This window comes from Cryptomeria japonica, chromosome 10 (assembly GCF_030272615.1).
Source record: "Cryptomeria japonica chromosome 10, Sugi_1.0, whole genome shotgun sequence".
NCBI lineage: Eukaryota > Viridiplantae > Streptophyta > Pinopsida > Cupressales > Cupressaceae > Cryptomeria > Cryptomeria japonica.
The window spans coordinates 467369071-467380953 of record NC_081414.1 but is presented as its reverse complement, the minus strand read 5'-3'; positions in this window follow the sequence as shown (position 1 = coordinate 467380953).

Here is an 11883-nt window from a genome sequence, read left to right as displayed (position 1 = left end):
CAACCATAGGAGTTGGCATTTCCTTAGAACCTATCCAATCTGTTGATTTGAGACCCAATAGGTACTTCTTCAGGGAGTGACATGCCTGCAACTTTCAAAAGAGTTGTAAGGAAAAGAGATCCCTCATCGGCAACCACACCCTCACCCAGGAGAACAAGACAAAAACAACAAGTAGTGAGATCTCCCATAAGAAAGGCCACACCAAAGAAGAAATTGACACCCAAGAAGAAGAGGAGGACAAACAAAGACTTGGCCCCTCTTGATATACTACTGAATGAAATCACAGAGGAAGGTAAATTGAAGAATATAGAGAAAATATATGACACCTTAACAGCTGATGAAAAAGAGCAAGTTGAAAATAGTGTTATATTGCACATGGATATGTACAAGAAGTTTTTGATGGAAGTAGTCAATGAAATTCCAGATGAGCTATTTAAAAGACTAGAAGCAAGAAGACAAGCAGTAATAGAACTAGATAAGAAAATAAATATTGAAAAGCTACTTGCTGTATATCCGATAAACTCACCCAAAGAAATTGATGAACTAATTGCTTAGGCCAACCAGATAGTATTTTCTACTGCACACCGGCACATTGCTTTAATGGTTGGAAGAATTAATGAGGTGACTGAGGAGACAGAAAATGGATGGGACATATTCCTAGTTGAGAAAGAAAATTAAGAAGAGTATAGGAACCCCAAACCCATAAAAGTTTATCAGAAAGATAGAGACAAGGGTAAAGGTAAAGTTGGTGGACCACCTAGTATCAAGGTTAGAGACAACTTACCCCCACCTCCTTTAATTACTCCACTGGTAAAAACAACAACTATAGAAGATCAACCGGTAGCTGAGAGTATGGATGCAGAGGATGATAATCCTAATCTTGAAGTTTTATATACTGTGGATGTTGATACTCAAAAGATCAACATAGTGGTAGACAAAGATACAACTGATAAGACTAATATGGCTAGTGAGCCTCCGGTAGCTGAGGAAACTGATAACACACAGGAGAAACCAACAGAAGATAAAGAGAAAAAGGTAGAGACTTAGACTTAGACTGAGGCAATGCAACAAATAGAGGAACAAATAGAGCAAAAGGCTCCGGAATAGGAACAACAACAACAGGAACAGGTACATAAGGAAATAGTACCACTGGCAACTAGTGAAGTAGAAAAACCTTTGCTTAAAGAAATGCAGACACAAACAGACCTACCAGAGGTCAATACAAGCTTGGTTACTTCTACTGGTACTCAGATTGTTGATTCATCATCACGCTACAAATCAACTAATTGACTGAGGTACTATTAGATTCTATCAAGAAAATAACCGACTGCAGCTCACAAGCTTACAAAGCAATTGATGATACCATACCAATTTTGAAGGTAATTGCTCCCAACTGTAATATAGACAATAAAGATTATTTAGGACAACTTGATACACTGTGTAAATATATCTCAGAAAACATTGATAAAATAAAAGAAGAGTCATTGAAGGATAAAGTAGAAGTTGAAAAATAGAAATTCTTTGATGAGCAAATAAAGAAGTTTAACAGAGATTTTGACACACTTCTACTGGAATTATGTAATTTATTGAAAGAGTACAAAAATCTGTACAAAGATACCTGTAAAACAAACTTTTTGACTGTACATATAGACAAGAAGATGGGCAAGGTACATGATGAGATCAATAAACTTGCAGATAGTTTTGTCAACTCACCTGATACACTATCAGGTTTTGAGGAAAAGATAACAAATTTTGAAGAAGAACTACTTAAATTGGAAAGAGAGAAAGAAAGAATAGTAAATAAGGCAAAACATTTGAGATCAAAACTAGGTCCAAGATTGGACTATCTAGCATCACTACGGAAGGAAGTATCTGAGGCACTAATACAGGGAAAGAAAACACCGACATAACATTTGTAGCATCCCACCGGTACAGTGAAGAGAATGAAAACACCAATAAAGGATAGCAAAAAGTTTATGGACAGTATAAACTTGATTTAGGGAGATCTTTTTCAAATTGTAACTACCTAGTTACAAGGTTGAAACTACAAACTCTACTGACATCTTGACAACCTTTGTCATTGATGCCAAAGGGGGAGTAGTAGGATGAGAAAATTCAAATCACAGGAATCATATGCTCAGGGGGAGCACACACATTTTTGGTAACATTTTTGGACTTCACATTTTTTGGACCATTTTTGAAATTTCTCATGAGTGTTGCCATCAATGCCAAAGGGGGAGATTGTTGGCATATACACACTCTAATGAGACATTTTATGTGATTGAAGGTTTTGTCATTGATGGAAATCTTGCAATCTTATGGCACCGGCAAAGGCATTATACCGGCATCAACAGATCACACTCTACACTGGCACTCAGGACACCGACACCGGCACAGAAGAAAGGAAGTATACCGACATAGAGGCTGACATGATTTTTGTTATATTATATTTCATTTATTATTGAAAAAATTTGTAAGCCGACTTGGCAAATTGTAAAATGACTCTTATATATAAAAGAGATCATTGTAGACATTTGATATAGGAGATATAAGTAATAAGGAAAATATTAGGCAGACCTATTATGCGAAATATAGGTTAAGGGGTATATGTAAAGAACAGAGCAGGAACCGGTACTGGATCAGGCATTGAAGATTCTATTGTAAAGCAGTACAAGATATTGGATTTGTATAATCCTCATTGTAAGTCAGTGAGACTTCCCATTGAGCAGTGAGCTCTAGGCAGTTGGCCTTCCTGCATGTGCAGGCCCCTATTGTAAGTAATATTCTCTTATTGGCCAGTGAGTGAATATTGTGGGTCTTAAATCCCACCGAGGTTTTTTCCACACCGGGTTTCCTCATTAAAATCTTATGTTATGGTGTGTTTTTCATGTGGGTGTTCTTGATTCTGTTTATTGCATTATTTCTTGCATACCGGTACATTGTTATATTATGTTCTGCATGTTTTAAGTTAAGAAATTCTATATACCGGTCAGATACTGATTCACCCCCCCCCCTCTTAGTATCTGTGGGATTCCTTACATTCTTCAATCCCATACAATGTTCTTCACAATGAAGATATAAGGGCATACACTCACTGTGATAATGAAGAACTTGGAAATGTGAAGTGGGAACACAAGATTCTTCATGATAAAGGTTTTGCATAGTTCATCCATTTTCTGATATTTGATGAAGTTGAATGGGTCTGATAGATTCTCAGCAAGGTTCATGATGAGTTTATCTGTCTGGATAGACCACATAAGATTACAAAGTAGGCCATTCAAGCAGTCACATGCTTGAGTGCAACTGGTGAGATTCCTAGCTTGAGGAAAGTGTAGAATACCACTGTGACAGCTGTTACTGGTTCCCAATATGACAACTGGTTGATGACAATCAACATTGTTGAGCATGATGTGAGATTTGCCTCAATGGTTGTGGGCTACAAGGTGTATCAATCTAGCAGGCATAACTCAGTCTCTGATATCACTATATTCTCTACATATCAGATTCTTAAGGAGGATAAAGGTATGATCTATGTTAAGTACTCCTGAGTGAATTGTGAAGCAACTTGAAGAAAATAAAACAGGACAAGAAACACACCTTCAAGTTTGGATCTTTAATTTTGTGCTTAGCTCTCTACTTCTTGAATGAGATCCCCAGAATTGGTAAAGTCCAATGGGCTTATGACAAACTGGTGGTGATGTAAATCAAGGAAGGTTTTATGGGTATAGGAGATAATACAATGAGAATATATACTTTATGGGGCTATTTCAAGAACTTCCAAGCCTTATGATAACTAGAGAAAGAATTCCCAAAGAGATATTAGAGAAGTATGAGAAGATAATTTTTTTATGGTTGATAAGGATCAGTGTCATATGGAGGTAGTTGAGCTAAGAACAATCTAGATCATGCCCATGGGGTATGTGGTTGATGCTATCATGCTTGATACATATGCTCAACACCTATTAAGAAAACCGGTAGACCAAAAGGAGCAAAGATTTGACACATTTGAGGGGAAAGATTTAGAATTTCATAAGCTCATTGAGGCCAGAAGGAAGAGGAAAGTGAGAAAAGAGGTTGAGGAACTTGTCGAGAAAATGGGCATTACCAGAGAAGTAGTGCAGAAGGCAAGGGAGAAAAAAATTCTGAAGGAGGAAGATGTGGTGAAGCCACAAGCTAAACCAACTCCTCCCAAGCAGTCCAAGGCCAAGCCTAGAAAATTTGCACCTACCTCTGTTATGCAAAAATTGATACCTCCACCTAAGCCTAAACCAATAGCATCTACCAGTGGAGCAAAGAAAAGGAAGGAGAAATATACAAGGTAGTACGCTACAGCTAAAGAGGAAACACAATCGTATAAAGAGGTGAGGCAAGTAAAGAAGACTACCACCTATGCAAGGGTAGTTTGGAAGCTTACATCAGATGATGCTCCTCCTACTAATAAAGCTAGGTATCCAGCAAGAAACATATGAAGAGGCTAGGGTAGGCAAGAAGAAGAAATCAGAGATAGATGAAGCCATCAAGTCCAGTAATATTGAAGGTTCCTTTACTAGTATCCCCCCATTATAGAAGATTGTAGATATAATAGTAAATGAAGGTGATTTGTCAAACATTTCTTTATGAGAATTCTTCCTAGAAAGTGCGGAGAGCCATTGAAGAGGAAATTGTACATTATATGAATTATTTCAGTAAAGCATTGATTGAATTAACATCTCTTATTCCGAAAGATTTGTTTGATATCTTGGATACCCGACAACACACAACTAGTGATGATGATGAAACATTGAAAGAATTTATATTAGTAAAGATGTGTCTGGAAATAACTAGAAGATATACAAGGAATTTTGGGACTTGAAAAGGAAAACTTTTGGAGCAAGCATAGAGTAAATAAGATAGTGTTTGGGAAAGTAGATGAAGTGGTAAAAGATACAAAATGTATTTTAAGAAATTTTTAAAAGAAAATAACTATCAAGTTATTCCAGAGAAGGATGACTCCTAGCCGAAAGAAAATTCGAGAAAAAACACTTCTCATCCAAAGATCCATGTACAGACAGAAGTTCCATAGGATCAACCAACTATACATATGAATCCAGTTGAACAGGAAGCTCCAGTTGATGCCTTTGATGATCAAGTAGTGGATAACTCCAGTGATGCTACTCAAGATCCTCCTGAGATAGAAATAATTCCAGAAATGATAGCAGAGGAGTTAGGTGAAGCAGGAAAGGGTGATAGAGGTGGTGAGAAAGGTGAAGAGGATATAAATATTGAACTGGTGAAGGAGAAGGGTGAAGAGCAAATTGATAATGCTCTGAAACCAATGACAAGGTTACTATCCCTGATAAAGGAAAGAAAATTGCAACTAAGGATGATCTTTCTTATGGTCCGATAGACTTAAGAACCTTGTCCCCTCTTCAAGCTCTCAAATTGGCCACCCTTGCGCAGATCAAAGCCAGTGAGGACTTACTCAAGTCCGCATTAGAAGAGAAAGGGGTGATATCTTTGGAAACTACAATTTTAGAGAAAGTTTTGCCTAACCTTAAGCAGATTTCAAATGACTCAGCCTCTGGTAAGCTTAAGGATATGTTAAATAAAGTAGAATCCGATTTTGTATCATTAGAAAAAGCTACAAATATAAAGGTTTTAAATAATTTCAATGAGATGATGCTTCAAACCTATTTGAAGACAATTGAAGTTAATAGGGAAGTTTTGAAGACTATGGTAGAGAATGTAGAGGATGCATTAGATGAAGGAAGAAAAATATTTAAATCATGTCTTTTTTTGCCCAAGTTTGCTGTAGATATTGATAAGAAAATAAGAGATTTTGAAGGGAAGCTTGCAAGTATTGGTCATTCATTTGTCCCTCATTCTATTTTTCCAAGTTCCCTTGAAGCCTAAATAATGGATTTTACTAGCAAAATAAAGGGCTTGAACAAAGAAATAGAGCAAGTGTTGAGTAGAGTAGGAGAACTGAGAAGTTTGATGACTCCCCAGATGGACACCTTACTTGGAGCTCAATAGGATGCAGTCAATGCTTTAGGTAAACCGGTGCCATCTGATCTCAAAGGTATTGAAGTGCATGCATACATATTTAGTACTTTGATTAATGTTTTTGATTTTTGCCTGAGAGGATGGAATGGGTACTTACAATCCTTGAAGGTCACATATGCAATCATTTTTAAATTCATGTAAATTATTGCATTCTTTTGTACATAAATTTTGGTGGATTCCTACCCTTTGCCATTGATGTCAAATGGGGAGAGAATTGGGAGAGTGAAGTGAAAAATGATGCTTATTCTTAGGGGGAGTTAGTTGAGTGTACAGATTTCAGATTGTCAAATCGCTTGCAGTTTTTGGAGTTTTGGAACACTTGTCATTTTTCATAATGTTGCCATCAATGCCAAAGGGGGAGATTATTGGCATAAGACACTATTTCGGTGATGCTCTGATGAATATTGGTGATGTATGGTGAATGATATTTCTTAGGAGTTATCATTGATGGCAACTCAACCTACTGATCTTATCCGAAATGAAGTTTTGGTTATCCAGATGTCTTGAGTATGTTCTGGTATAAGTCTGTCGGTGATACTCAGTGTACGATGTTGGTGAGAATCTCTCATTTTTGGTGATGTAGTTTTGGTTCCAATCATCTGAGTTAAGTTGATTGAGTATTGAAAGTATATTTTCATGCAATACCATCCTTTGGTATTGATTCTTTAGCATGTTAGAAGGTCTAGTATCCAGTAGAGTAGTAAAATAGGGTTATCTTCATTGTTGATGGTGTAATGTGTGGACCAGATTCTTTGAGGTGATTTCAATGGTTGTTGGTAAGTTTGAGGCATTTGGAATGACTTATGGGAAGCGTTTGATCATATGTTTTGGATCTAGAAAACTGTTGTGAAGATTTGAGCCAACTTGAAGCTACATGTTTCATATTTTGATAATTTGGAAAGCTGACTTATGGGAGATCAATCTTGCTAGTATGGATATATAAGATTGAAATGGTGAATGATTTTACATGTGGATATGACGCGTGAGATGATTTTGAGAGAATTTGAGTGTAGTTTCACGTGCACACCTTGAATTTTGTTGATTTAGTAATCAGTAACAGGGAAGAACATAGCAGTTTATCGGAACAACACAACATATCACTTTGTGCTTGTCCAAAACTATTATTTGGCATAGTCAGATACTTCTAATTAGTTCATTACTCATTGTAATCATTTTTATTATCCTGTAAGGCGGTGATCCTTCCTCCGGGTTATAGCCTTTTTGTAATTGAGTAGTGAGCTCTAGGAAGTGTGCTTGAATGCAAGTGCATTCCCCTCATGTAATATTGTTTTCCTACTAGCAATAGTATAATAATATTATGGTTTTTCAATCCCATCGTGGTTTTTCCCTTTCCGGGTTTCCACATAAAAATATTGGTGTTATGGTTAGGTGCTTGATTGCTTTGTGTTTTTGCATTTTGGTTTCTTACTTGTGCATTCGGTGGATAAAGAATCAAATTAACAAATTTATAAATACCGAAACACTGATTCACCCCCTCTTAGTGTTTATTGATTCCAACACATCTATCCTAGCACCCAACAAAGTAACACTATTGTGTCCTCTTCCTTGGTAGTTGGAGTGAATGATATGAAGAATTTTCTACAAAACTTCTAAAAAAAAAGCATTAATATAAAAAAGGGAACAAGTCGCTCTTGCAAGGCCTCCTTTCTATAATTACCAAGCTATAAGACATCCTTTTCAACATAACTAGTATCAAGGAGGCACTGAAGCTCCCCAAACTTAGCCCAACAATCAGATAGTGCCTGTTTCGACTCCCTTACAAGCTATATCACCCAACCAAATTAACCTAGAAGATGGTACAAATTCTTGGTGCTTCCCCTGCAATGAAGCTCATATGTCATAGAGTTGTCCATAGGGAAACTTGCAACAAAATGTGGGAGAATAGAGGAGCCAAGGAATCAAACCTGATTCCAGAGTCTACGCCTCCCCAGGTATGGACAATGCAAATACGTAGGACATGTCTTTAGAGAAAGAGGCTGAAATCATCCCGGATCATGCTCTTTTCTCATGGATGGAAGGTGAAGAAGCAGTGTTTGCTAATGAATCTTCCACTTCTACCTCAAAGGCCTCTCGGGTGCAATATAACTATAACCTCCATTCAAAACACAGATTCACTAGCAAGCTTGTGGTGTAATAGTCTAAGATGGGTCCCAACAAGGCAACAAATCAACCTGTCATAGTTTCTCCATTCCAAAGACCTAAATAAGTCATGTCGTATAAGACAAAGGAGCCAAATATGTCCATCCCTATGACTCTCAATGCCATGGAGCAACTTTAAAGGCCCCTAGGAATGTATGTTTATGGGATATCCCTGCCATACCCGAGTGAAAATCTCTACTGCAAGAAGCTTTGGGTGAGTAAGAGAAGACTCAAGCTGGACTTGTGACCAAGTCAACATCAATGAAAGACAAAAGGCTCGAGTCCAAGGATCAATCACATTTGACTACAGTGCTCACTAACCAAGGGGAGGTGTCTACAGATGAAAAGGTAGATAAACCCAAGCCAACTCCTTTCTTCTTGAGTCTTATTGTTGGGGACAAATTAATTCATAATTATATGATTAATTATGGAGCTAGTACAATGATGATGCCAAATCAAATAGCAGAAGTCTAGAAACTTAAATATGAGCCTTTAGATAGAGGTGTCATGCAACTTGATGGAAACAAAGTCCAAGCCATAAGCATAATCAGGAAGCTTCCAATGATCCTATGTGCTTGCTCAAGTATCACAGTTCCTCAGGAAGTTGTAATAATTGATATTCCTCTCACCTTTGGCCTTTTCTTATAGAGAGATTTCACAACCAAAATAGGTGGATAACTCTCCTTAGATTGGTCACATCTCATCCTAAGAACTAAACATGGAGCCAATTTAAAGATTGCGTCTAAACCATTGCATGATGAACATGTATCTAACAAAGCTCTTATGAATTTTGAGGTGGCTCACACTTCCATAACCAAGGATGAAATGCAATGTGTAGAATTGTTAGAAGATGAAGAAGTAATGGGTGACTAAAAATCTGAGAAAGAGGTTTTAATGAATGAATTCATTGATTGATGCATGAGAATCCTCAATGTATGAGCAATCTTGCATCAACAAAAACTATTTCCTTTTAGTTTAGATCTTGTTCAGTTCAGTGTGCAGTTTTCTGTGTTGATGTCGGTAGGTACCAGTAGTTGCTTTCTTTTCATTGAAGATCCTATTTTCGGTCTCCAATATGGTTCATGTGCTTAATTCCATATTTTCAGTCCATTTGGATTCTTTTCTGGTTAGTTATCACTCATGGTTGACTATTTCTGGGTTCCGGGACAATTCTTGAGCTTACCGATTGGTTTTCCTTCATTACCGGAGCGGTTCTTGGCATGTGGATCTATTTGGTGTCTTGTTTGATGTTCTTTGGCATGTGGCCGACCTTCCTTCTGATCCACATTTCTTGGTTGTTATTTTTTGGAAGAATTTATTTCATTCTTAGGGCTGACCTAGTTACACGTTTCATTTTCCTACATTGGTAAATGTAATATTTTGTGGCCGACCCAGATGTTACGGAGGGTATATAGAGGGTATTATGTAATCATTTGTAGGACAGGGGAAGTAGAAATCAAAATAAGGATTTAGATTCATGATTGGTGATCCGGTTTATTCTGAGAGTCCCAGTTGGATTGTATCTGGCTTGTAACCTGCATGTAACCGGTTAACTATAAGATGTTCTATGATAATTGTATGGTGATAACCGGTTGGTTGCCAGAGGTTCTAAGACAATAATATGATATGTTTCTGTAATCTTGTTATGTTTTCTTGTTCCTTTCATTGTGTTACTCTTATTGTATAAGCCGTTCAATTCTCTTTTGAGGGTTTTACCGGTTATGGCTGCATCAATTGGTATCAGAGCTAGTTATGAACCGGTTGGTGGATTTGTTTCCAAACCTTGAGGCATTCCTTTGGGTGGATAGATCACCGATTGGAGGTAGGCCATGTTGGCATTCTACACTCTTATGAGAATAGTTGGTGTTGTTATTGATGGCAACCATCTAGCAACCTTTTGGTATTTATTTGGTAAGCCACTGATAGGTAAAAACACTAGCATAGACATCTCAACACACCGGCAGGCACTTCACTGGCAATGGCAACAATGCATACCGACACCCCAGCCGATAGGGAATAAACCTTTGTTTATCGTATTTAGATGTAATTATATTTTGTAAAGCCGACATGGCATATTGTAAAAGACTCATATATATGTATGAGATCTTATAGGTCATTTTGTGTAAGGTAGTATGCATGGAGAGAATGTATGGATGATATTTTTGTATAAGGAGATAGAGTTGACAACAAAGGTTTTGGTTATAGAATGAGCTTAAACCGGTACTAAACCTAGCATAGTTGATGCTGATTTGAAGTAGTACATTGTATTGGATTTCATAATCCACTTTTGTAGTCAGTGTGACTCTTATGGAGCAGTGAGCTCTAGACAGTTGGCCTTCTTGCATGTGCAGGCCCCTCATTGTAAGTAATATTTATTCATTGGCCAGTGAGTGAATATTGTGGGTTACAAATATCACTGAGGTTTTTCCCACACCGGGTTTCCTCGTTAAACATCTTGTGTTATGGTGTATTTTCTACGTTGTCTTTATTGTTCCTGTTTACTGCATTAATTCTTATTTACTGGTACATTGTTTTGGAATGAAAAGTATTTAATAAGGTTAAATATTCTACTAACTAGTTAAATATTGATTCACCCAGCCTCTCAGTATCTTTGGGACTGTTATTAATCCTAACAATTGGTATCAGAGCCTGGTCCTCTATTTTCAAAAGCCTAACAGCTTGAGGAAGATTCTGACACCGGTACAGATGGAGAACTTAAGAAAATAATTGGAAGGAGCTCTTGTAGACTATGATGCAGAGAAGTTGAAGAATATCAAATTTGAAGATGATCTAAGGACTGCACATGAATTCATTCAAGGACTTCAAGAGAATATTACTATAGCTCGAAATAAAAGAAAAGAACTTCATGAGAAGATGCAGAATGATAATGATGAAAAGGAAACTCTTAATGAACTTGTGAACACGTTGAGACAAGAAAACAATACTATGAAGAATGAAATGCAAGATATGACTATGAGGTTTTGTAAAGACATTGAAGATAGGAAGAAGAATGAAGATGACTTGACTAGGAGACTTAATGATGCTGGAAATGAAAATCTAAGACTCAAGTGATGAAAATGATATGTTGAAGACATATCTGATTCACATGCAACATGATAAAACTGAACTCATGAGACAAAAAGGAATTCTAGAAAATGAGTCGGCTACTGTAAATCAACACAAAGATAAATTCAAGAAAAGTTTAGAGGAACTTGATAATATGCTGAAAAGTCAAAAACCTAATAGAGATACTAATAGACTTGGATTTGAAGTTGGAGAAAGTTCTAGTACTGCAAACAATCATGATCATAGTAAACTGGTAAGACAACCTAATACTTACAAATTTAATGGGAAATGCTTTAACTGTAACAAGTATGGTCATAGAGAAAATCAATGTAGATCTAGAAACAATCAGAACATTAATGCACCCACTGGTCAATGTTCCAAATGCAACAAAGTTGGTCATAATTCAAAAAACTGCAGAATGAATGTGAGATGTTATGTTTGTGGAAGATTTGGGCACTTATCTAATCAAAGAAGAACACAAATTGATATAGGATATGGAAAAGCTATTCAGAAGAATAATGTGACTTGTTATGCTTGTAACAAAATTGGACATATTGCAAAATTTTATAGAAGTAAGACTTCATTGACAAATAATAAAGGACCCAGTTTGAA